This window comes from Balaenoptera borealis (genome assembly GCF_965194805.1).
Source record: "Balaenoptera borealis genome assembly, chromosome: 15".
Lineage (NCBI taxonomy): Eukaryota > Metazoa > Chordata > Mammalia > Artiodactyla > Balaenopteridae > Balaenoptera > Balaenoptera borealis.
Window position 1 is genome coordinate 56,471,609 of NC_138871.1, and position 24,581 is coordinate 56,496,189.

At 51.7% G+C, this 24,581-nt stretch overlaps 1 long non-coding RNA gene across 1 annotated transcript; it reads left to right on the forward strand.

Annotated features, from left to right (window-relative positions):
* Positions 1-754: 754 nt before the first annotated feature.
* Positions 755-23,913, forward strand: LOC309612493. Its single transcript, XR_014235209.1, has 4 exons — positions 755-2,868; positions 11,133-18,098; positions 18,807-19,990; positions 20,535-23,913. It is a non-coding gene; the product is annotated as an uncharacterized lncRNA (long non-coding RNA).
* Positions 23,914-24,581: the final 668 nt, after the last annotated feature.

A 24,581-nucleotide genomic window follows, 5' to 3' on the forward strand; every position in this document is an offset into this window, starting at 1 on the left:
TTTTCCCTGCTCCAAGAATCTCCACTTTGAGGGGAGGTGAGTGTGGCCTCTGGAACCAGGCACGCTGGGTTGAATGCTGGCTCTGTATGACCTTCGGCAAGTCACTTAACTTCCCTGTGCCCCAATTTTCTCCCTTGCAGAGCTGTTGTGAGAATCATATAGGTTCGTATATGCACAGTGCTTAGCACAGCACCTGCTGTGCAAGAAAGTTGTCAGTAAGTGTTAACCGTCACTGTTATTGTTTCCTTCCAGGAGCCAGGAGGGACCTGGGATATGGCCTCCGTCCCATCAGGGCTTGTAGCTCAGCTCTTACCTTCCAGACTGAGCCAGCATCTTCCAGGCCACCTGGGAGCCTGTTGGAGACTCAGGGCATCAGGCCCCCCTGGGGATCCTAAAGCAGCAGGTGGGTGGCAGGAGGGGCCTACAGCCATCTGTGGGACAAGAGTCCGCCAAGCCCCCATCCCAGCCTTAGACTAGTCCGCCACGTCCGCCCTGCCTCTTCTCCCTGCCTCTCCCAGCCCCCTCTGTCTCGCAAGGCTCCTCTCAGCAGCCTCCTGCAAGAAGAATGCCTGTCAACCCTGTGGCCTGAGCGCCCACAGCTCCTACTTCTTGGAGCCTCAGTTTCCTCAAGTAAGAAAGGGAATAAAAACACCCACATCGTGGAATTCATGTCCAGGGAGGTCATGGATGAACAGTGCACAGCCGAGGCAGACAGTGAGGGCTGACTATCATTACTGCCTGCACTCCATGTGTGGCGGGTCCTGCCCTCGGTGCTGGGGTCCCCGCGGGGATGCGGGAAAGACCTGTTGACCGGGGGGCTGGGGTGAACCCTAGGAGCTGAGAGAGGGCACAGTGACTCGAGCTGGAGGGTGGCCAGGGCTCACCCAAAACAGCCTGATGAGGGAGGAAGGAAGGGAGGGCAAGCCGAGCACACCCTGGGCCCCAGAGGAAGTTGAAAGCCGGCTGCGGTGTGACAGTTCAAGGGCCCGCACCACGGCGCTGCACCCCACCCCTACCTGCTGACATCAGTGGGGAGTGCAGGACCCCAGCACAGCCTCCTCCCCCAGGCTCTGAGCCTGTGAGGCAGGGTCCCAGCCTGGGGGCTCCCTCGGCTGTTCCCTGCACGCGTGAGCAGATGGCAAAGCCTTGTGTCTTTAGGTCAGCATTGCCCTCTCCAGGCTCCTTTAATGAAAGGCAACCGTTTAACGGCACCTCTTCACGTCACCCCATCGCCTCACCTCTCCCAGGTGTGGCCCTAGAGTCTATTAAGCATCTACTCTATACCAGGTGGTGACACATCCACAAGCTCATTTAATCCTTCACAATACCCTTCGGAAGGCATTTAACAGATAAGGAAACCAGCTCAGAGAGGCTAAGTAACCTGCCTGAGGTCACACAGCTTGGAGGTGGCTGAGCTGGCCTTCCAATGCAGGCCCTGTCATGAAGTTCCTCATGCCTATGGGTGGGTGGATTCACCCTGGAGGAGCCCTCAGAGAGCCAGTGCAACTAGGTCTCTTGTTTGTCAAGGAGGAAATGGATACCCAGCACCGGATGCCAGTGCCCCAGGCCATGCCACAGGCTTCTGGAAGAACCAGGCAGGATTAGAGAACTTTCTTTTGGCATTGGATGCCTGGCAGGAGGGGCTCTGCTGGGAAAACTCCTTCCTTTACTGACACCAGGTCTCCACTCAGAGGCTACCTCCTCAGAGAGAAGCCTTTCTGGACAGTCCTGGCAGAAGGAGAGCTCTATCACCCTCCATCTTCTGGCCTGTCTTTATTTTTCTTCATGGCACTTACTGTCACTTGCAGTTTTAGGTATCAAATTATTTATTATCTCCCCACCCCCCAACTAGAATGTGAGCTCTGTGAGTCAGGGAACGTCTGTCTTGTTCCCTTGCCTAGAATAGTACCTGGCACAGACTCAACAATTTTTTGTGGAATGAATGAATGAATGAATGACTGAATGAAAGGAGTCAGGTGGTAAAGGAAGAAGTTTACGCTTACGGGGGAAAGTTTGCTGTGAAGACAGACTTATTGAGGGCGAGCTAAATAGACCAATCTAGGTGGAGGAGGGTAATGAGAAGTATTTTAGAAAAGGGAAGGGGCCAGGTACAGCCATGTGGTCTGGCACAGAGACTGTAAAGTGAATGGTGCCCCTGCCAGTTGTACAGTTCTCAACTTGTACAACAGTGCATGGCACCCCCGAGGAGGGGGGAGAACCCAACAGTTTTGGCCCCCTCAGCAGCGATGAGTGGAGGCAGCTCTACAACTGCCAGCGGCTGGAGGAACGGGCTGTTCCCTCCACGAGGACGCCACGTGGTCGTGGTTAGCAGGGTGCTATCCGGTGGCGGTGGCTCTGTCTCCACGGACGGTCGTCCAACCAGGGGGAGCAACTGTTCTGCTGTTAGCGAACTCTGGTACCTGGATTGCCCAGCGGAACGTGGGTGGGGAAATCACCCCGACACACCCCACAGACACACGCCAAACTCAGCGGACAAAGATAATCACCGCAGCGGTGGCACCGGGGGGCTGGGGGGCTGTTTCCTGGGCCAGCGGTGAGCTCTGCAGGAAGAGGACGCTGTGTTCTGAGACGTCTCAGCGAGAAGCCCGTCCCAGCCCCCTCCTCCTCCCCGGCCCTGCAGGCCAGGCGCAACAGCAACCAGCCCCAGGATGGTGAGGCCCGGCTTCGATGAGTCACCTTGCCCACAGCCAGCTTGCTGGGCGATCTTATCGGCTCCTCTGCTTACTTAATTCCTTGGCTGACATCACCACCACCTCCGTCCTCTCCTTCTCGGCACTGCAGCCTGCAGCCTGGTGTACCCTGGAAGGGAAGGCGCTGGAGGGCTCTTGCCGGAAGCTACCAGGGCAGGTAAATTAGGACCCTCAGCTCTTTGGTCTTCAGCCTCAAGGCTCTTGGCCTAGCTCCTTGCTGCATATGGGCCTTGGTTGACCTCCCAGGAAATACTGTCTGGAGTCAGGTCTGAGAGACACCTTCCCACCCCTGCCCCGTACTTACTCCCTCTCTCCTTGTTCAGATGTGGGCCAAGCTGCTCGCCCGTCAGTGTGTCCAGCTGGATCCTTGGGGCGCAGTCCCCGCGCCCAGCCCTCTGCTGCCTCAGCCATTTGCGCCTAAGTTCTGACTTGTGCAGACCCAGCTGCCTCCAGGCCTCCGTGTTGGGCCTCTGGGTTCCCAGGCTCAGGCTCCGCTGCCCCTCCGTCCAGTCACCCTGTCTGGGGACCCGGCTCCCTCAGAGGCCTCCCCCAACTCTTGCCTCTGCCTCTGCCCACCGCCTACCCCAAGCAACCTCCTGGGAGCCTAAGCCAGTCCTTTTCATCCGTAGCCCAAGGTTCCCTCTCTCCTCCTCTCACCTTGTCACCGTCCCCCTGCTGACCCAGTGCGGTCAGTGGCACATGGAGGGTGCCATGGGGTCAGTAGAGCGGTGACAGGGGGGACCAGAGACATGTGCTGTTTCATTTCGGCCTTCCCCGGTCTCCCCTCTGTGGCCAAGGGGGATGAGAAGCCAGGGGTTCAATCCTCTCCCCACACTGTCCTACTCTGTCTCCTCCCCACCATTAGAGATGGACAGCAAGGGGGTGAGGCTGAGAGGCCACCAAGTGAGGCTCAGGACCTAGTCCGTGACGGGAGGCTGCCCAAGCCTGGCCTGCCAGGGGGCGGTGAGGGAAGGGGGTGGGGGCAGGGAGAAGAGCCAACCCTTTGAACTGCTGGACAGCATGCTCTGTGGCCCCCAGGAGACAGCTCCTCCAATGTCCCTGCCTGGGGCCAGGGAAGGGGGAGGGGGAGGTTTCTCAACACCAGTCACTTTTACTCTAGTTGTTTGACAAAAATGAATTGTTCTTAGCAGGAAAAAGAAAAAAACCACACAAAAAAACCAAAAGCCCCACCACTGAGGTCACTCCTATTACCCCAGCAGCTGATGAAAAGATCCTGAGAGCAGATAACACACCTGGGCCGGGGCTGCTGTCCTTCCCCTGCCCCCATTCTCCCTGCCTGCCCACTCTGCACCCAAACACTGGCTGCTGCCCCAGCACCCTGGAACATTGCAGAATGCTGTTCCAAATAAGGAGGGGGTGGGCCCAGAGAGATGCCTGGAGGAGCAGGCCTGGTCTCAGTCCCACACACCCCAGTCTTGCTGGGTCTCTGTTCCCCCAACTGCCAAATGGGAGAAACCACTGAAGAACCAATGAAATAATTAATGTGAAAGTGCTTGGCAGTGATCACTAGCCAGCCAGCAGGCTGGGGTCCTGTAGAGAAGGGAAAAGGGAGTTAAGGAGGGTTTCCGAGAAGAGGTCACGTCACCCCTCAGTGATTTAAGAACATTAAATCAGTTGACTACATCCGCTCTTGGAATCTTGCAGGTTCCCTTTAGGCCCTGCATTGAGTTCTTATTAATGCCCTCAGAGACATGCACACCTTGAGAATGATGGGCACCATTGCTGAACTCAGCTTGTGGTCTACTCAGACCCCTGGATCCTTTTTCAAGTTTGGGAACACAGGGTCGTCAGTTTAGTCTAGTGGGTGTTCTGCTGTAGTACTTCCCTCCTTGGCTGCAGACTAAGCTCAAATTCTAGTCAACCCTGACTGCTTTCCTCGTTGGAGAGTGTAGCCTGATTTCAGCTGCAGTTTGAGGTTTTATCCCCTTTAACCCTGAGCCCAAAGCTCACCTACACTCACATAGCCCACACATACCTCAAACTTATTTATCCCAGACCGAACTTGTAATCTTTCTCTCACTAGCCCCTTCCTTCACTTGTGTTCTAGGAGCTTAGTTCATGGTAAGACTCCCCACCACCCAAGCAGGAGGCTGAGTCATCCTTGACCACACCCTTCTGTCCACCACATCTGATTATCCATCTCATCTAGTGGATTCTAACACTGGTATCTTGACTCTTCCTCCCCTCTTCCCCGTTCCCCACACCCCCCCAGTTTTTGTAATAGTTTAGATCCTCATCTCTTTTCTTAAGAGTGGCTAGTGGAACCAATCAGACTTCCTGGGCCATCCTCCACCCAGCCGATGTGATGACACCTTCCCCTGCTGGTGGCTCCTGCCTGCCTCTCTGCCCTCATGTCCCAGCACTGCAGGACACGCACAGCCCAGCCCATGCGCGTGCTGGAAACAGCTGGGCCAGACTCCTCCCTTATGTTTGCTCAGGCTGCTGGGAAAGCCTTTCCTTCCTTGTCACCTGCAGAGCGTCCCCTCCTCCAGGAGGCCTCTCAACTGGATATATGTGTGGGTCACTCCTTCCTCAGTACCCCACTCTGCTCTGTCCATTCCGTGCCGAGTGGCTGAGGGTGCACTGCCCTATGGTGCCTCGCCGGCCACAGAGGGGCCTTCATCCTCTCCCTACCTAGACCCCGATCCCACCAAGAGCGTGGTGGGTACACACCAGGCAAATCTGGGTGGGATCCAGTTTTGCCCGTTTCCCACTGGGGACCTCAGACAAGTCACTTTATCTCTGAGCATACTTTTCCTCATCTGTCAGATGGGGTAGTATCATTACCTGCTTCCCAGGATGGGTAACTGAGCCAGTCAAGTGCTTGGCACAGAGCCTGGCACATCATGAGAGGGCAGCAAATAGCTCTCATGGTTTCTGCTCTTGTTATTAATCACTAGGACCTGGGAGAAAGTGCAGATAACTCAGGGCGGCTGACACCTCAGCCCTTCCCTCCCCTCCCCAGACTCTGCAGTACAGTCCCTTCATCCCCTCTGCCCTTGTTCAGAGCCCCCTGTTCGCCCCCTTTCTGGTTGTCTGCTCTTGCCACCTAGACAGGGGCTTGGGCAAGGCCACCTCGTCCCCTTTTGCCAGTCCTTCCTCCCAGGACCCACTGCTGTCCACATGGGGCTGTGACACCCAGTGTCAGACTTGTTCTCAGCCTGGGGGCAGTGTGGGCTGCCATGCTCATCTCCTTACTGCAACTGTGGTGGCTTGCTCAGTAAGACCCCAAAGTTTGGCCCCAACCACACAGGGAGTGAGATGCTGAACTGGCATGCTGACATACCCTGGTCTTCTGGCCCCAAGGCCAAGACTCTATCCATTCTGCCCTGCTGCTGTCCCTTCCAGTCTTTTTTGCATCTGTATGACTCAGTCTCCTCATCTGCACAATGGGCATAAAAATTCCTTCTCCTCCTTCTTCGTCCAGAGGAGGGGAGAAGAATAGGGTTAGGATGGGAAGCTGGGAGGAAGTGGAGACCGAGCTGTGTACAAGGCAGGCGAGCCTGGCTGGGGTGAGGACTATAAGAGGATAAACAGGAGGTGAGGGAGGCCAGTCCAGTCTCCACCCTTCCAGCAGCCCAAGTCCGGTGCCTGAGTCCACAGCGCCCCCTGCTGGCAGGTCAGCCAGAAGCTCCCTGTGGGCAGCACCTGCCTCAAGCTTCACATTTCCCTTTGGTGACCAGTGGGAAGGTGTCGCCCCTCCCCTCAGGGAGCCCAGTCTGAGGGTGGGAGCAGGTGTTTCTGTCTGAGAAGGGAGCTTCCTAGGCTAAGGGGTTCAGCATTCTCCTCCTGAGAACCTGCTGAAATCTCTTCCAGAGAGAAAGGTCTGCAGGCTGGCAGGAAGGCCGGTGGTCTGCTCCAAGCCCAGCAGCTACCCTTTGATTAGGACTACCTCCCCCTCCCCCTCCCCCACCCCTATCCCATAAGGACCATGGGGGAGACAGGTGAGGGCAGACGCTGAGAAATCAGGGTGAGTGGCTGCTCAGCTTCTTTGCTCGCCTTCGGGCCCGGCCCCCTAATCAGCACCCTCACCATCTAGAGATGGTCCTCCCAGCCCTCCAGAACCCAGGCCCACCTTCCTCCTTGTCAGGACTTTTCTCCAAATTGGCAGCAGTTTCATCATCTCTGCATTTCCTTAGCCTGATTCTGTGTTAGGTGTTGGGGATTCAGGGAACAGCAAGCCCCTCACTAGCCCCCCAGGAGCTCAGACATACCACTATTCCCCCTCTGCTCTCCCTTCCTACTCATCCCCAGTACCTTCCCAGGGCTCCAGGACCTGCCCTGCAGGGCAGCCTCAACACACCCCGGATTAAAATGCAGCCAGTTGTGGCCACCCTCCTGCCCCCTCCCTGGAAAGTCTCCACTTACCACCCCCAACCCTGGGCTCTGCTCACTGTCCTTGAGACTTTCCCCTCAAACTGCGTCCTTCCCGGACTGTTTCTATAAGGACCAGATCCTCTTCTAGGAAGTCTTCCTGGGTGGATCCCAGCCTCAATGATTTTCCTGAATTCAGTCTTTTCCAGGATCTGCTGCCACAGACAGCTGTGCACTGGGTGCATTTATTATCCTATCTGTCCCACAGAAGCTCTGGGCCTCAGGAGGGAATACCTCTGTCACCTCCTTCCCTGGTAAGACATGAGGCCATCCATACACGATCCTTTAAGTCCACTTACATCAGTGGTTCTCAGCTGGACACAATTTTGCCCCCAGGGGATATTTGGCAATATCTGGAGACTTTTTTGGTTGTCACAATTGGGAGGTGGTGCTCCTGGCATCTCGTGGGTAGAGACCAGAGATGCTGCTAACGATCCTACAATGCACAGAACAGCTCCCACAGCAAAGAAATATCTGGGCCCAAATGTCAGTAGTGGCAAGGTTGAGAAACCCTGCTTTAAATAAATCCACAGATTGAGGATTAAAATAGTGGCCAAAAAAAGGGGCAATGGCTCAGGCGGGGGAAGGGCCAGAGCAGGCGTCTCAGAACAGACACCGGCTTCCCCTCCACGTGGGCTTTATACTCCCACGTGCCTTCTACACCCTTCTGTGGGCCTGTCGTGTCTTGTGTAAGTGGAGGCGACCTGACCCAGAGGAAGAGAAACCAGGTGCTGCCTAGACAGTTCCTGGGGAAGTGGGCTCTGTATGGGGAACCCTTTGGGAGCCAGGGGTGCTTTTGCCTCAGTTTAGTCATCTCTAAAATGGGGATGGCATTCCCTTCCAGTCCAAATGGTCAAAATGGTCCTAAACAGTATCTCTCCGATGGGCACAGTCATTTCCCCCTCTGCTGATGGGCAGGAGCCCTCCCACGGGGTGGAGGGTGGAGTACTAGCCACCAGCCCCTTAAACAGACGTGGGGGGTTATTGTGGCTCTAATTGCCCTCCCAGGAAACAGCTGTAAGAACAAGACCCCTTTGATAGGCTTCATCAAAGCTGCCTCCATGACCCCTGGGGACTGACCCGGGGTGGGTGGGTGGGGGCGGGGGGGAGGCAGAAAGAGCCTCCAGCTGGGAACAGCTGTTAGCCAGGCCCCAATGTAGAGGTGGAGGCTGTGAAGGGCATCCCCCTCTTTGGTTGGGGTTAAGAATGTCCCTCCTTCCTTCCTTCCTTCCTTCCTTCCTCTCTTCCCCTCCTCTTTCTTTCGTTTTTAAACTTTAGATTTATTTTTTATTGAGGTAACATTGGTTTATAACATTATATGTTTCATATGCACAACATTATTTTTCTACTTCTATATACCATACATTGTGCTCACAACCAAAAATATAGTTTCCATCTGTCATCGTACTGTTGATCCCCTTTACCCATTTCACCCTCTCTACCCCCCAACTCCTTCCCCTCTGGTAACTGCTGCTCTGTTCTCTGCATCTTAGTGTTAGTTTTTGTTAGGTTTGTTCATTTATTTTTATGTTTGTTTGTTTGTTTTTAGATTCCACGTAGGAGTGAAATCATATGGTATTTGTCTTTCTCTATCTGACTTATACCCTCACGGTCCATCCATATTGTCACAAATGGCAAGATTTTTATCTTTTTTTATGGCTGAGTAGTATTCCATTATATATGCGACATCTTTATCAATTCATCTGTTGATGGTGCCTCACTGTTTCTTAAGTGAACACGTCTGTGTAACTGTGCTTTCACTTTTGCTGCCATGTGTGTTTTTTGAGGGCATGTGATCGTTGGGTCCTTTCAAACAGTGTCCTTGCAGGCTTGATTTGTGGGAGCCGCAGTTGAGTGAGGGGCTCCGGGGCGGAGGTGAATGGAGGGAGACAGGCTGCTTCCCTAAGGAGGGCTGGGTTTGGAAACATCCTTTTCTTTTTATTTATTTATTTATTTATTTATTTACTTTTTTGGCTGCGTTGGGTCTTTGTTGCTGCACGTGGGCTGTCTCTAGTTGCGCTGAGTGGGGGCTACTCTTTGTTGCCGTGCGCAGGCTTCTCATTGCAGTGGCTTCTCTTGTTGCAGAGCACAGGCTCTAGGCACGCAGGCTTCAGTAGTTGTGGCACTCAGGCTCAGTAGTTGTGGCTCGCAGGCCCTAGAGCGCAGGCTCAGTAGTTGTGGTGCACGGGCTTAGTTGCTCCGCGGCATGTGGGATCTTCCTGGACCAGGGCTCGAACCCGTGTCCCCTGCATTGACAGGTGGATTCTTAACCACTGTGCCACCAGGGAAGTCCCATAGAAACATACTTTTCATGCAGGCAGAGGTTAAAGATTCTTTCCTAAAGTGAGTACTTACTAAATCTAACTCTGAGCAGGGAGGGAGCTTAGAGCTCCTCCCTGGACCAGTTCTCTCATTTTACTGACTGGGGGAGGGGGCGCGTCCTGAGGCTAGCTGGTGACTGGGAGTGGCCGAGAGGTGGGCCACTGTCTGGCGTCTCCCTGGCCGCACTCCCTTCCCCGAATGGTCCCTTTCTGGGACCAGACCTTGGGCAGAGGTAGGAGTCTCAGCCGAGAATCTGCGCTTGCGCACAGCCTTAAACTGGACTTGGGTAGGGACTTTTCTAGGATCAGGCTGCTAGAGGGAGTAGGGTTCCCCCAGTAAACAACGAATCATTTTTTTAGTATTAGTATATCCCAACTATTGCACGGGACGTGCTTATAGTCAAAATGACTCGCTATTGGTCTGAAATTCAAATTTACCTGAGCATCCTGTATTTTCATTTGCTGACTCTGGCAAGTCTAGTTCAGGGCCAGGGGCCTGGGGGCTGGTGCAGAAGCAGGGAGGTTTCAGCCATGTTCCACCCCAGGACAGCTGCCTCAGGCCCACCCAAGTCAGGCTGTACCAGCTGAGTGTTTCCTGGGGCCAGCCTTGTGCTAGGAGCAGTGGGGGTGACATTCTCTGAGACCCACGGCTCTGCCTGCAGATCCACCCACATGCTGCAGCTCAGTGGGCCTGGGTGTGGGAGCAGCGTTACTGCACGGGGTCTGGAGACCAGGCTGGTCAATGGGAGCTCTCCTGCAGATGTGGCCACTGTTTTCCAAAAGTCAAGAGATACCATTGTGATGAATAAAATGCACATTTGTTTAAAGGCAAGCATTACATAGTAGCTTTTGGCTCTTAAAGCTTTTTCTCAAGAAAATACCAAAAGTGTAATTACTAGGGGAGAGGGATACTTCTGGGGCTTTCATGCTGGAAAAAATTCTGAGGACGATTAGGTCTGAGGATTCAAGGACTTGACCTTTCATGGACCATGGACCCAATGGGCATCTGGTGAAGCCTATGGACTTTTTCTTGGAATAATGTTTTCAAATGTATAAAATTAAATCCACAGGACTACAAAAGAAACCAGTAGTGCAAAACTACAGAGGTCAAAACATGAAGGAAACAGCTTTATAAAAGAGTAATACACACGCTTCTTTACTTACACTTTGGTGGTGATCATTTTAAAGCAGTGATGGGTAGATATTTCAAAAGATGGGCAACAATTCCAATGTGATCTCAAAATCTCTGTGATTTCTGTTGGTGACAAAGTCACAGTTTCTGCAAATACTACTGTAGATTGTTCCCTGCATTTACAATAAAGGAAATGCTAAATTTCAGTTAGATGCTAGTGAAAATAAAGATGTATATTTTTTTCTCATCCAAAGTCATGGATCCCTGAATTCTATCCACAGACCTCCTGGGGTGGGGAAGGTGGTATCTGAGGTCCTTAGGTTAAGGGCACCTGCTCTAGAGGGAAAGCCCACAGGAGGGACTTAGAATAGAGCACAGGCAAGAGTCACGCATTCTCAGAAACAAGGAGAAATCAGATAGAAACATAATGGGCAACCTGAGGGTGTGGGTCTGTGTGTAGGTGGACTGTGTCCGCCCACAGGACCCCTGGGAAGACCCCGAGGATGCTCCCACTTGCACTGCCTGCGCCAGACTTGTAGTCCCTGGGTTAAGCATTGCCCTCTGTGTCCACAGCCACAAAAAAAGATCTGAACGTTACCCACCTTCCAAACGCTCAAAACACTGCGGTTCAGAAGGCAGCCCAAATATCCTCAGAAGAGCGCCCACAAGGAGAAACAAGCTTGACTTCTATGCCATCGTCAAGTTCCCCCTGACCACTGAGTCGGCCTTGAATAAGAGAGAAGACAACAGCACACCTGTGTTCATTGTGGAGGTCAAGGCCAACGAGCACCAGATCAAACAGGATGTGAAGCAGTTCTATGACATTGACGTGGCCAAGGTCAACACCCTGTTAAGGCCTGATGGAGAGAAGAAAGCGTATGTTCACCTGGCTCCTGACTATGATGCTTTGGATGTTGCCAACAAAATTGAGATCATCTAAACTGAGTCCAGCTGGCTAACCCTAAATATAAGATTTTTCACTATTGAAAAAAAAGGCATTGCCCTCTGACATCCTTCCCCCGCTAGTGTGGAGTGTGTGGTCCGACCGGAGGCACTGGGAGCTGGGGTCTGGGCCTTCTGAAGAGAAGGCCCTGAGGGGAAGGCCTCAGGCAGGGCTGGTAACCTGGTGAGAAGGCCCTGGTTTTTGTATTTTTTTAAAACATTTAAGTGGCGGAAGGACTCACACAATACAAACACAAATGCAGACCTGAAAGTACCTAGGCAACTTGATAAGCGTATTGTCACAGGAATCAGGACATTATCATGAGGACGTTTGGAATTTATAAATAATGCCCTCTTGCAGGATGTCAGCTCTAACCCCAGTCTGACTGCTTGTTAAAGCATCAGGCTGAGCCAATCTAGAATAACTGCATTCCAAATATTTGGCAATGGAATTAATCTTGAACTCACTGTGGATCAATGCCTTTTATTTTTATTTTTTCCAGGCTTATTGAGATATAATTGACATATAACATTGTGTAAGTTTAAGGTGAGCAACAATGATTTGATATATGCATAAGTTGTGAAATGATTATCACAATAAGTTTACCTAACATCTATCACCTCACATAACTACGACTGTTTTTCTTGCGATGAGAACTTTTGAGATCTACTCTCTTAGCGACTTTCAAATATTCAATCCATTAATGTTAACTGTAGTCCCCCTGCTGTATATTACATCCCCAGAATGTATTAATGCTATAACTGGAAGTTTTACCTTTTGACTACCTTGGCTAATTTTCCCCACCGCCCCACCTCTGCCTTGGGTAACCACCAATCTCTTCTCTATTTATCGGAGCTCGGGTTTTTTTAGATTCAGCATAAAAGTGAGATCATACTCTGTCTGACTTCTTTCACTAGGTCCTGGTTCTGAGAGGACTGTGGGCACCTTTGGAGTGAGGGGGAGGGACGGTGTGTCCAGCCTGGGTTTTGTCTTGGTGGGGTGGGAGAGCACAGGATAAGATGCAGGCGGGGAGGAAACCATAAGGAAGTTTCTGGAAATCTGTGCATTTTGCCTCCTTTCTTAACTTCCCTTCCCCTCCCCTCACCCCTCCTCCCACCCAGAACCGGGATCCAATTTCCTCTTTTTTCAAAATACAACTCAAAACAGATTTAATCTCTGGGGATTGTTCTGTGGAGGGAACGTGTAGAGGCAAGTTGTCTCTTATGTTGTAAGAGAAATACATATATATTGAGTCTGAAAATAAAAAGTCTATTTGGCATGTGAAGCTTCTCACATCTCTGGCTGCTGGTCACCTGTGTCCTGCCTGCACTGGACATCACTGAGAGCCACACCTCAGTGTTGGTGTCCCTCTGCTACCCCCAACCCATGGGGACCTTTCAAAAATAACCACATGGAAACCCTAAATTTGGGGAGGGACTAGCACCATGTGACCCATGGTGGAGGCTAGGAATGCAGATTCCTGGGCCCCCTTCCAGGCTAATGCATTGGAATCTCCTAGTTGCTACTGGGGATTCTGCAGCATAGAATCCACAAAGGCCACCCTGAGCAACCTTGGCCCGCTGGCCAGTGGTCCTGCACACTCTGCTCGGAGCTGGGGCCTCTCTTTCTGCAATGCTTCAGAGCCTGGGCTTTGGGATGGAACTTTCAAGCCCTTGAGAACCCCCCTCTGTTGTTCTCAGTCATTCTGAAGCGGAGTCAGATGTGGTGGGATGAGTGGTGTTCAGTGTGTGAACCATGTGCCAGGTGCAGAGAGGGCACAGGGTGACACAGAATGACGTGTTGGGGTCACCTGCCACGTGTTGTCTCAGCCCTACTCCAGTGGTGTAAGAATGATGCTTCCTGACCTCCCATCACTCATGGAGACAAAACAGAGAGTCCCACAGACATCCTGGGCCTTCCAACCTGCTGGGATAAGCTGTCTCTGATCCACCGTGGGCCACCCGTGTCTGTGGTCCTAAGAGTCAAAAAGCCTTTTCCACCAAACTTTATGTTCCTACTAGGAGTCACCAGGCCGGCATTTCCCAAACTGTCTTCTGAGCATGTCATGAAATGTGATAAAGTACAGTTGACCCTTGAACAATGTGGAGGTTAGAGGTGCCAACCCCTGCACAGTCGAAAATCTGTGTATAGCTTATAGTCGGCCCTCCTTATAGGTGGTTCTGCATCCTCAATTCAGCCAACCGCTAATTATGTAGTATTGTAGCATTTACTGTGGAAAAAAATCAGAGTATAAGTGGACCTGCACAGTTCAAACCCATGTTGTTCAGGGGTCAACTATATTCTCCCATGAATACGCAAAACTAGCAATATTTTCCTTTAAAATTTATTTTGAAAACATATGTGTATGGAAAGTGACAAATATGTGCATACCTTTATCATCCTATGATCATCCGCCTTTACAAAATGAGACGCTCTATCTGAAGATGTCGAGAATTCATACTGGGGCTTGTGCATTGCAGAAACAGTGTTGAGATGCTGTGGCCCAATACATTTGGAAATGCTATGCTGGACTGTGAAATACTTGAGGGCAAGAGCCAGGACTGGTGTCCCCTCATATGTTGATGGACTGTTACATTGGGGACCCCCGAGGAACCACACACGTTCTGGTCTTCATGCCCTTGTATAGTCCTCTCCCACAGGTGGGCTCGAACATGTGACTGGCTCTGACCAATGTGCCATCAGAAGCATGATGCAAGCATTGATCTGACAAGTGCTTGCTTCTCCTCTTGGGGCTTGTCCTCTTGGAACACTCTTGGGGAAGCCAGCCACAAGCTGTAAAGCAACGTGAGTAGACTAGAAAATGATGCGACAGCACTTGGAGATTGAGAGACCATGCGCAAGGAGGAGCTGAGACGCCAGATATTTTACTGAGGTCTCCTTGGGCTTTCTAGCCTAGCCCAGCTGAATGAGTGGCACAGCTGGTGTCGCCTGGAGCAGAAGAACCACCCAGCTGAGCCCTGCCCAAATTCCTGATCCACAAAATCATGAAGAAGAATAAACTCTTGCTGTCTTGAGGTACTAAGTTTTGGGGTAGTTTGTTACGTAGCAATAGGTAACTGAGACGCTTATAGTAGGTGAGTAATAAATGTGCGAGAAATGAGTGGATGGCAAACCATGTTTTCAGCTCTGGGGTTAATCCCTTGCTTACACTGGCCCTGATACTCATCAAGCCCTGATCACATATACTTTCTCCTGTGATTCCTGTGATGCTTAATTTTATGTGTCAACTTGACTAGGCCATGGAATGCCCAGATAATTGGTCAAACATTATCCTGGGTGTTTCTGTGAATATATTTTTGAATGAGAGTAACATTGAAATTGGTAGACCGATAAAGTAAATTGACCTCCATTATGTAAATGGGCCTCATCGGATCAGCTGAAGGCTTGAGTAGAACAAAAGGCTGATCCTCTCCTGAGCAAGAGAGAATTCTCCTGCCTGACAGCTTTCAAACTGGGACGTTGACTTTTCCTGCTTCTACAGCAGCCTTCCAGCCTCCGGACTCAAAGTGGGACATCGGCTCTGCAGATTTTGGACTTACCAGCCTCCATAATTGCATAAGCCAATTCCTTATAATAAATTTCCTTATCTGTAGATCTAGATCTATAGGTATATGCTATTCGTTTTGTTTCTTTGGAGAACCCTGAGTAATACAGATTAGGGTACCGAGAATAGGGTTGCTGCTATAACAAATACCTAAAAACGTGGAAGTGGCTTCTGAACTGGGTAATGGGTAGAGGCTTGGGGTCCTTGTTGGAAAAATCCTAGATTGCCCTGAAGGGACTGTTGGTGGAACATTAAAGGCGATTCTGGTGAAGACTTAGAAAGAAAAGGAGAGAGCTATAGAGAAAGCTGTAGAGAATAGGTATATCATCTTGAAGAGAATGCTTCTGGAATATGAATAGTAATGCTGCTTCTGGTGGGAGCTCAGGAGGAACACAGTATTGGAAGCTGAGGGCAAAGTGATCCTCGTTATAAATTAGCAAGGAACTTGTCTCAGTTGTGTTCTAGTGTTTTGTGGAAGGTAGGACTTGTATGTGACAACCTTGGATATTTAGCAGAGGAGATTTCTAAGCAAAGTGTTGAAAATGTGGCCTGGCTTCTCATTACTGCTAATAGTAAAATGTGAGAGGAGAGAGATAAATTGAAGAAATTATGAAGCAAAAAGGAACCAAGATTCGAAGATTTGGAAAATTCTCAGCTTATCCATATTTCAAAAAATAAGAAAGCAGCGTTCCACAGAAAACACCAAGGGTGCAGCTGGATGATCATTCCATAAAGAGATTATCCACAGATTTAATCAGCCATCTTAGCTGAAGCCAGGAATAGAGATGGGATTATATTGGCAGAATCATGCCAGCGGGGACTAAAGGGGAGAGAGAAAATGGAGTGGAGGAAGGCTGTCAGATTTCTGGGATCTACTGGACAGGACAATAGAGTGTCCAGCTTCAGATCTTCAAGAAGAGGGAACAATGACCATGAAGATGATTCAGAGATCATCAGGGCTGCCACGCCCACCTCAGCCCCAGGGGACACGGCTGTTTCAAAGGGTGGGGCCACTTCCTCAGTTTCAGAGGACCAGGATGCCATCAATCAGTGCCTCAGGGGCAAGGCTGACCAACAGAGCTGAGGGGGCAGGCCCACTGCCTAGGGTCATGGGGTGATGTTACTGCCCCAGTGGGCATGGAGGGTACGACATTGAGCTAAAGAGGATCATTCTGGAGCCTTAAGATCAAATGGAATTTGCCTTGCTAATTTTGGGCTGGCTGGGGACCTGTTACCCTTTTCTTCTTTCCAATTTCCCCCTTTTGGAATGGGAATGTCTATTCTATGCCTGTCCCACCATTGTGTTTCGGTTGTGTCTTGGAAGTACAGAACTTGTCTGGTTTCACAGGTTCACAGCTGGAGAGGAGTTTTGCCTCAGAATGAATGAGTCATACCTCGAGTCTCATCCATATCTGGCTTAGATGACATTTAGTGAGACTTTGGACTTGGAATTGATGCTGGAATGGGTGAAGACTTTGGGGGCTGTTGGGATGGGGTGAATGTATTTTGCATGTGAGAAGGATGTGAATTCGGGGGCGGGGCACTAGTTGGCAGACTGTTATGGACTGAAGGTGTCCCTCAAATTTACATGTTGAAACCCTAACCCCCAATGTGACTGTATTTGGAAATGGGGCCTTTAAAAAGGTAATTAAGTTCAATGAGGTCATAAGCGTGGGGCCCTAATCCAATAGTACTGATGTCTTTACAAGAAGAAGAGACACCAGAGGTCTCTCTCTATCCTCGTGTACACAGAGAAAAGGCCATGAAGCTGCATCTGCAAGCTGAGGAGAGAGGTCTCACCAGAAACCAAACTGGCCGGAACCTTGATCCTGGGCTTCCAGCCTCCAGAACTGCGAGAAGATAAATTTCTATTGTTGGGACTTCCCTGGTGGCGCAGTGGTTAAGAATCCGCCTGCCAATGCAGGGGACACGGGTTCGAGCCCTGGTCCGGGAAGATCCCACATGCCGTGGAGCAACTAAGCCTGTGCGCCACAACTACTGAGCCTGCGCTCTAGAGCCCGCGTGCCACAACTACTGAAGCCCGCGCTCATAACTACTGAAGCCCGCACGCCTAGAGCCCGTGATCCACAACAAGAGAAGCCACTGCAATAAGCCCGCGCATCACAATGAAGAGTAGCTCGCACTCGCTGCAACGAAGATCCAACGCAGCCAAAGATAAATAAATGAATACATAAATAAATTTATTTAAAAAAAAATTTCTGTTGTTTAAGCTACTCTGTCTATGATACTTTATTATGGCAGCCTGAGCAGACTAATGCAATTCCCCACAACAACTGATGAGTGAGGGGTTCATGCAGACTTGGATTTCAATTCTAACATTCACTGATTCAATTACTCAGCCAATATTTAAGTCCCACTATGTGTCAGACGCTGTCAGACACTGGGTTTCAATGGCAAGCAACATGGTCACAGTTCCTGTTCTTGGGGAGCTTAAAGTCATGTGAGGGAGGTGAACTTCATCAAATAATTACTCAGATAGACATAAGATAATAACAGTGATGAGTGCTATAGGGGGATGTCCCCTAGTCAAGAAGGTCAGGGAAAGTTCTTGAAGAGGCAACACCAGACCTGAGATACAAAGGGTGATTAGGAGTAAACCAGGTGAAACAGGGAAGGATGGGACAGAAGGAACAGCATGTGCAAAGGGTACTCCCACCAAGGAGAGAGCTGGAGGGTCTTCAGGGGACCGCACGAAGGCCGCCCTGACTTTCCAGAGTGGAGAGAGGAGGGGCGGAGGAAGAGGTGGCTCTCTCATGCTGGGCAGACCACGGTAAGACTTTGTCTTACAAGCAGCAGGAAGCCACGGAGCTGTCCTAACCTGGGAGCTGGCACGGTCGGGTTGGCGTTGACCGGCCCGGGGCCGCTGCGTGGAAGAGGAGCTGCGTGGAGGCCAGCACGGAGGCTCTTGCGGGGTCCAGGAGAGATGTGCGCGGGCCGAAGGGGGGCGCTGGGCCAGAGTGGTGGCAGCGGCGGTGGAGGGAAGGGCTAGATTGGAGAGCTGTTTATTAAGGTAAGGCAACTGGGCTTTGGTGCTGAAGTGTGTATGGGACGTGAGGGTGAGGGAGGAGTCCCTGCGTTGAGCACCTGGGTGAGGGTTGGCACCAGCCAGTGAGGGAGAGAAGATGGGGAGGACCAAGTCAGGGGTGGGACAGCCACTTACTGACTGGGTGAACTCGGCAGGCACTTTTAAACCTCTGTATGCCTCGGTTCCCTATCTAAGTGCTTTAAGTGAGATAATGTTTATAGAGTCGGGCTCAGACCAGCTGCTCCTGCATGTCAAGGCCCCCCCGCCCCCCCCCACCCCCCATCTTTTCCTCTGTGCGGTGGCATGGGCAGATGCTATTGTTCCCATTTTAAGGATGAGGAAGCCGAGTCTCTGGAAGGTTGAGGTCTCACCCAAAGTCCCACACTGCTGGAACCAGGCTTATAGAGAGGTAGTGGGAAGAGCTTTCCCTCTCTGCCAGGCTGCCTTCAATATCAGCTTGCAGATCCCAAGAGCGGCCATGATTCATTCAGCAGCTCCTCAGTCATCATCGCAGGCCTGGGGTGGGGTGGGGAAGAGGGGTCGAACTTCAGATGGGAAATGCAACTGGGGGAAGGGACAGAGGCGTGTCGCCATGAGGGCAGGCCCCGAGTCCTCAGAAAGGTGGGAAGTTAAATACCAAATAGCCAACTTCCAAAACAAAGGATCCTCACAAAGTTTACTTTTTATACACAGAGTCCAAGACTCTGGGTGCTCTGATTGGCAGGTAGCCTTCCCCTGAGCAGAGATTCAGGCACCCAGGCTCCTTCCATCCTGTGGGTCTGCCATCTCCTAAATCACGAGGTCATGGCAGAAGGGAAAATAGACGTAGATGGGACACACCTGCTTCTTAACATCCTCAGCCCAGAAGAGGGACGGAGTGCCTCTGCTCGTGCTCCACCAGCTTGACGGTGGAGCAAAGGAGATGGAAATGGAGTCCAGAGAGAACCCAGGAAGAGAAGATGAATTTGGTAACCAGCTACCCAGTCCTGCTACAACAGGTCAGAGCTACAACTTGTGTAAGATGGTGGTGGGCAAGGGTGCCCAGGATCTGCTGGAATTTCCCTAGGACAGGAGAGGACCAGCCCTGGGGTCAGCAGGTTGGAAGAGCCGGGCTTGATGCCAGGACACTGGTCGATAGTTGGCAGGGAGGACGCTTCTGGGTACGTGCTCATGGGCCAAGGCCAATGGGAAATCTATCCCGAGGTCCTTAAGAAACTGTACTATGAGGAGTTAGTGAGAAATGCCCCAGTGTATTATACCTACTAAAGCATTTGTGGCCTGGCAGAGAGAGGGGTGTTGTTGTGACCTTTAACTGGGTGGCTTCCACGCATTGAGAAGGGACATATGAGCAAAGACATGAAGACACTGACTCATGAAGACGCTCGTGGAAGGGCAAAGGGAACAGCAAGTGCAAAGGCCCTGTGGTAGGAGTGGGCTTGCTGTGTTCAGGACCCCATTGTAATAATCTAGGCCCGAGATGAAGGTGGTAGTAGTGTGTGGGGACGAGGGGAGAAGTGGTTAGATTCTGGCTCAATTTGTAGGTATATCCCTCCTTTTCTCACTTCCTTCCTTTCTCAATTTTCTGGAAGGGCCTAATGAAGACACACTGAGGCGTGTCCACTTCTTTACTCTTTTCTTGCCCCATGAAGGCAAGAACTGGGCCTGACTCCTTTCCTTACCCTCACACCTGGCACAGGGAGGGCCCCTGGCCAGTGCCTGGCGAACACGTCTGTGGAGAGAAGTCACGTCCTCCTGAGTCATCAGTTTCCTGGGGCTGAGCCCAGGCCCTGCTTGTCAGCATGTTGCTCACTGATCTGGAAAGCTTTCCTGTCGTCTAGACACTCCCATTCCCATGCTAAAGAGACCTTCTAAAGGAGGTCAGTGTACGCAATCAGAGGAGGTGGGGCATGGAGTCACAAGGGAGTCACAGGGACACCTGCTGGGAGACAACTTCACAGGTGCTATTTCGTCTGGATGTGTCCTCCTGCTGGTTTCGGGAAGTGACAGGATGCACCTATGGCTGCACCCAGGAGGGACCCCAGGTCCAGACCAGCCAGGCCCTGCGCTCCAGCTGGGAGTGTTGGGCTCGCACTGCTCCCTCATTATTGGGTGGAGGGATCCTCAGCAGCCTCTGAGGGGCCTCTTGAGCTTGGTCCCAGGGCATCCTTTACCCACTGACCTGCAGCCCCTTCCCTGCAACACCCCTCTCCTCTGATTTTCACAGACGCTTGGGTGCACCTGCTGTTTACAGCCCAGCAGGCTCTGGATGTCTGAGAGGGCTTCGAGGAATTGAAGACCCCTGGGCCTTCCATTCAAAACGTTGCTGCCGGCTTCCGGCTTTCTCCCGGATTGCATTCTGAGAGTCATGTGTTTCCTGTGCTCTCATGCCACAAATTAACTGCCATTTCACTTTTCCCACAGGTTTTCTCTCTCATACTATGTGGCGGGGTATGATGGTGCAGCGGTTACACATGTGTGAGCTCTGGAATCGGACAGATTTGAGTGGGCGTCGTAGCTTCTGCCCTTACTAACTGTTACAGGAGCAAAGCCCTCTGAGCCTCAGTTTATTCCTCTGTAAAATGAGGACAATCCGAGTAACGACCTAAGAGCTTGGTTGTGAAGATTAAACTGAGGTAGTGATAAAATGCATAGACACACAGTGAATGAGGGTTATTATTACTCTTAATAACAACCCAAAGGAGAGGTGGGGCTCTTAGGGCAGGCCAACGACCCTGCCGGCTCTGAGCCCTGCTTCCTATTTCCTCCAGCTTCTCGGGCAAGTTCCACTCTAGGCCAGAGCAAAATGAGAAAGCTCTGCATGTTCTGGGCCTTTGGGGAGACTGAGAACAGCTGAATCCATGAATGATGCCTCGGCAGGTGCCAGGGACGCCCAGCCCCACCCTCACCCAGTGCCAGAGCGCTGCCTGCCAGACCCTTGTCAGCGGTTACAACCTCCAACTGCCTCCCGCTGCCCCAATTTTATCAAAAGCTCAGTTGAGAGAAATAAAGTTCATGGGGGTTATTTAAAGGCCATGCATTCCATCCATTCTTCCAGATGAGACTTATCCCTGAACCGAGTCGGGCTCTCATGAAGCCGAGTGCCTCTTGGACCACGTTATTTAGCCACCACAAAATCTTTACTATGTCCCTCCTTTATGGTGGGGCTTTCTGGAAAATGGCCGGAGGAGTCCCGCTATTGCATTTATTTGGGGATGTTGCTGTCGCTAGCGGTCACTGCCTCAGCCAGCACTGGCTATAAGACCTGGGAGCCGAATATATTTCGGGCTCCAGTTCCTGGCGAAGCTCTGCATCCTCAGAGGGTTTCTGATTATGGGCAGTACGACTCATGAAACTGGCCCCAATTCTCATTTCACTTGGGCTACCAGGAAGCTCAGAGCCAAATTTGGGGCTCAGCTTGAAGAATCCTAGAGGGTCTCTTGGTCCGTTATGTAAGGAGGATGATTTCTTCCCAGATGCTGATTTCTGAGAGATAAGATGATGTCAATGATGATGACGATGATTTTGCTTGTATGTTTAAAAAAATATACCTATTTAATTTATTTTCCTTATTTTTTTTGGCTGCATCAGGTCTTAATTGCGGCACATGGGATCTTTGTTGAGGCACACGGGATCTTTTTGTTACAGCGCAGGGTCTGCTTGGGTTTCTCTCTGGTTGTGGCGTGCGGCCTTCTCTTTAGTTGTGGTGTGTGGGTTTTCTCTTCTCTAGTTGAGGCACGTGGGCTCAGTAGTTGTGGCGCTTGGGCTCAGTTGCTTTGTGGCATGTGGGATCTTAGTTCCCCGACCAGGGATCGAACCCACGTCCCCTGCATTGGAAAGCGGATTCTTTACCACTGGACCACCAGGGAAGTCCCTTGTATGTATCTTGTCAATTACTTTAGTGCTGTAGTGGGACCAGAGTGGAAGTTTCCATCCTGAAAAACAAGGGATGGAGAACTGGCCAGGGTGAGTGGAGAAGGAGGAGGAGGAGGCGAGGGGGAGGAGATGGTGCAAGACGTGGTGGCTTTGGGATGGGCCCCTTTCTAGGCCACCGTAGAGGGGGTCAAGGGTCTAGTTTAACTGAACCAGAGGGCGTGAAAAGAGGATTTTCCATGAATTTGTGAAGAGAACCGCAGCCATTGCTCAACTTGAACTTCTCCCTGTGGCCCCCCTCCGCCCCCCAGCTTTCTGGGTATTTTTGTGATGCTGTGAAACTCCGAAGCTTGCAGCGTCTCCTTTCTCTTCCTCTTTGCTCCCCAGCCCAGACACTCCCACCCACCTTTCCCTTTTTCCTCTCTGCCCTTCTACAACTCCCGCTTCCCTCCATCCCTCCGCCCTGGGGCACAGGGGCGAGGGCTGGGCTGCCCACTGTGACTGCTCACCCATCTCTGGGCGACCCACGAATCCCTCTGATCTGAGGCCCACAGGTTTGCTGCTGGAGCAAACAGAAGAGGGCTGAGGAGTCCAGACCCCTCAAGGAAAGAGTTAACAGTAGAGCAGCGAACATTAATTGAACCTGCTACTGTCTGCCAAACATTTAGGAACCATTACCATCGCTCCTTTATCGGATTTATTGTAATGAGCCGTATGCCTCAGCAGCTCACTGTCCCAGCCAGGCCCCTTAATCCATCTATCTAGTCCCGGGGTTCTCAGTTGCAACACCACTAACATTTGGGGCCAGATACTTCTTTGTCGTGGAGGCTGTTCTGGGCACTAGAGGATGCCCGGCAGCATCCCTGGCCTCTACCCACTAGATGCCAATGTCACCCCCCACCCGTGACAACCAGAAAGTCTCCAGACATTGCCAAATATCCCCTGTGGCTGCAGGGGACAAAATCACCCCCAGGCTGGGAACCACCACCCCTTTTGTCCCAGCCCTCACTTGTTATCTCCCTCTCTGATAGAACCTCTCTGACACATGAACAGGTATCCCATTTGTGTATGTTCTCGCAGCTCTGTTGACTGCCTGCTCACAGCCTTTGCCCAGTTTTCTATCCCGGTTGCCATCTTCTTCTGATTTGCAAAGGGTAGTCCTTGTGTATTCTAGCTATTGGTCCCATGCTGGTCTGGACCTGTGTTGTCTTCTCTTTTTCTGCCATCCATCTGTTAACTCTCACCTTACAGGTGAGGACACAAGGGCACAGCGCTCACAACACTAGTAAGTGGTGGAGCCAGGACACGAGCCCGGGTCTCTGTCCTCAGAGCCCAGGTCCGTGCCCCCTGGGGCACAGTGACATCCCTTCCTTCCAAATATGCCTTCACAGAAAAGCAGACAAGATCAGGTACTGAAACCCGGGGAGGGGACCCAGGTGGTTTGCTCAAGGTCACACAGCTAGTCAACAGCATCACCTGGTTCTCCCTGATACGATGACAAGCGTCTTGGGAGTTGGATTTCACCTTTACTTTGCTCTAGGAATGGCCAAGTTTGATGGCCAGTGTCTGATGAGAGACACTGGCTCTGGGGAGCAGAGAAGGTGGGGATCTGAGAGTGTCGGGCAGGGAGGGCTCTTTGCTAGCTTGGCTTAGAGGGTGGAGGGACCAGGCTCACAGACCCAGAATTTGCAGGTTTCTGGATTTGGACTTTCTGTATGGTTGGCAAGGCTCTCCGTGCCCTGGGCCCTGGCAGAAGAGTGCTTCTTATCAGGCCCAGGGATGATTGGTGAAGGGGGAGCAGGGGGCACAGCGGTGGGGGCTTTGTTCCCTAAATGCCATTCACATGACTCTCTGACCTCAGAGTCCTTCCCCTTTCTCTTGTCTTTTTTCTCCTTCACTGCCTTTGGCCCTGCTTCAGTTTCCCTTCTCTATTTTCCTTTTCTCAATCCACACAAAGCCCACAGAAGCCTGGAGCTGCCCTGGGGCCTCCTGCCTCTTGTGAGGTTGGTTTCCAGTTCCTGGACTGCAGACCTGGGGCCGTCAGCCCTGGAGGGGCCCGGGGAGGCCTCGGGTGGGGGGGCCTGGTTGGGAGCAGGCAGGCCAATGACCCAGCACCCCAAGGCTGGCCCTGCACCCGGCATCCCGTGGCGGGGGGGCAGGTGGCGAGCCTCAGCATCTGATGGCGCCCCCGGTGCAGGCCAAGCCCCTCCCCACCCATCCACGACAGACAGGCCTTGCTCATTGCAGAGCCCATCCCACTGGCCTCAAGTCCTTCTCAGCGAAGAAGGTGGCACCCAGATGTGGCACTCTGGCTTAGAGCTTCATCTTTAGTTTCTAGAAGCTTTTCCCACAATGCTTCTGAACCCTGTCTGCTCATTCAGAATCACCTGCGTAAATTCCCAAACAGAATGATGACCAGGCCTCAAGCCGAGGCTCTGGTTTCTTTGGTCTGAAGCGTAGGCTGGGGTGGATAGAGTGTAGTGCTCCCAGGTGATTCCGATCAGGAATCAGGAGTGAGAGCCTCTCTTTTACTGAGGGCCGAGTGTCACAGAGAGAACACGGAATGCAGTTTAGGAAACCTGTGCTTTAGTCAGACCA